This window comes from Myotis davidii, unplaced genomic scaffold (genome assembly GCF_000327345.1).
Source record: "Myotis davidii unplaced genomic scaffold, ASM32734v1 scaffold142, whole genome shotgun sequence".
Classification (NCBI taxonomy): Eukaryota; Metazoa; Chordata; class Mammalia; order Chiroptera; family Vespertilionidae; genus Myotis; species Myotis davidii.
Genome location: NW_006294400.1, coordinates 1,487,102 through 1,489,423, shown reverse-complemented (window position 1 = coordinate 1,489,423; position 2,322 = coordinate 1,487,102). Strand labels below are relative to the sequence as shown.

Sequence of the window (2,322 nt, the reverse complement as noted above, 5' to 3'; positions counted from 1 at the left end):
ATAATGGACCCTTAGTAATTTTAGATATTTTTTTAAATATATTTTATTGAATTTTTTTACAGAGAGGACGGGAGAGGGATAGAGAGTCAGAAACATCGACGAGAGAGAAACATCGATCAGCTGCCTCCTGCACACTCCCTACTGGGGATGTGCCCGCAACCAAGCGACATGCCCCTGACCGGAATCGAACCCGGGACCCTTCAGTCCGCAGGCCGACACTCTATCCACTGAGCCAAACCGGTCAGGGCTGTTTTGATATTTTTAAGAATGTGAAGTTGTGATCATTTGTATCTTGAGAGATAGGTACTGCATTAAAATTTTTAATGGATCATGGTGTATGTATTTAGGATGCTTCCAGAACAACAAATAACAACAGATCATCATAATAACAACAACACCTAGAGTGCTTACTGTGTGCCAGGACTGTTCTAAGTACTTCATCTAATGACTCATTTAACCCTCAGAACAACCCTAAGAGGTAGGTACCATTATTATTCTCACAGATGAGGGAACAGGCACAGAGAGGTGAAGTCACTTGCCCAGGAACACACAGCAAATAAATATGGAGCTTAGGCTGTGGTCCCGGGCAGGCCTCTCCTCTCATCCACGGTGCTGCCCAGCCACATTTCCTGTGCCTTTCTACTCCCAAGAGGAGAAGAGAACGCAGCGATCCCCAAAGGCAAAGCTTCCATGGAGGGACGAGCTGCTCGACTCGAAGACTTTCCGACCCAGAGTCTACTGAAACCCTAACTCCAGCTGCTCTCAAAAGCTGGAAATCTCTGCAAAGACACAGCCTGACCCCAAACATCTCCTCCAACTTATCAAAAACGAGGGAGAGATTTCAAGACGGAGAGATCAGTGGAAAATTTTTTATTTAACCTCTAATTATCTCCTGGCCATTTCCCCGGATGATGTCACAGAGCTGGACAGAATGTTTTAGCCGCTGGAAAATTTGCCGAGAAATGTTTTCCGTTCCTCAGTCATGACACCATAATCACTCTTTGTTTGTACGTTTGTGCTTTAAGACAAAAGAGCAAATAACATTCCATTTTCAGTGTTTCACAAATAACTTTTTTTTTCATTTTAGGGAGCTATTTAGGTAGCTTATTTTTGAAGAATTATTTTTATGCTAATTTATAGCAGAATGAGTTTATAAGTTCACAATTTTTTTAAAATTAATGTTGTCTGATGGGTTTATAACTTTTGGTTTTTTGAAATCTCTTGTTTCATCAATTTACAAAAATATGATGCATTCTAACGACTTTAAAAATTAAGTACTGGATTTAATGTCATATTTTGGTCAAATATGAGATACAAATATAAATATCAGAACTGCCATTTTGTCCCAGGATTGCGTCACCTCTTAAAGTTAATGGCAGAGAAGGGAGACCCACCTGGTCATGGGGCGAAAGGCCCGGCCCAGCCGAGCTGCCAGAACCTTGACCATGGGCGCACCCGGCTTCCCTACCTTGACTGCGTGTGTACTGTCAGCCTCAACAATGGAAAATGACTGCACAACTCTGTGCATACACTAAAAGCCACTCAACTGTACATTTTAAACGGACTAATTTTATCTCAATAAAGCTCTTCAAATACACAACCACTGAATGCCAGTAATGTCACCCGGGGCAGCCTGATCCGTGCCTGGCCCTGTCCTGAGCATGATGCACACGCCCTCACCGAAGCAGGGCTGGTATTCTCCCATTTACAGATGCAGCAAGTGAGGCTCAGGGAACTGCCGGAGAGCGGCGAGGTCAGGCACCCAGTGCAAGTCGGCCTGGTGCCAGAGTGGGACCCACAGCCCCTGGCCCTCTGGGCAGCTTGCCTAGTCTTCTCTTTCCCAAATCTGCCCCATCTGTCTCTCCTCACCCAGAGGAGTGAGCACTGAGACCCCACACACAGCAAACCGACGGGCCCCACGGTCTGGGGGTCCATCCTTTGGCCCTAGCTGAACCCCACAGGCCGAGAGCACTGCAGGTGACAGAGAGCAGCTGGGAGCGCAGCCCCTAGGCTGGGAGGAAAGAGCCTCCTGAACATTCATTCTTGCTGCTGTTCTGCAAAGGTCCCTGCTCCTCTGTGCCTCAGTTTCCCCATTTGTGAAACGGGGGTAAGACGAGGTTAGGAGCCAACACCAGGTGGGACTCTGGATAAAGGAAATAAAAAAAGAGAAGCGTAGCCCAGCTGGTGTGGCCCAGTGGATTGAGCATCGTTCCACGGACCGAGAGGTCCCAGGTTCGACTCCTGACCAGGGCACATGCCTGGGTTGTGGGCTCAGTCCCCAGTAGGGGGCGTTCAGGAGGCAGCCGAGTGATGTGTCTCTCC

The 2,322-nt window shown here is 47.3% G+C and overlaps 1 protein-coding gene across 1 annotated transcript in view; it reads right to left on the bottom strand.

Annotated features, from left to right (window-relative positions):
• Positions 1-2,322, bottom strand: part of ENG (endoglin) — a 20,454-nt gene that overhangs the window by 12,110 nt on the left and 6,022 nt on the right. The window lies entirely within an intron of this gene.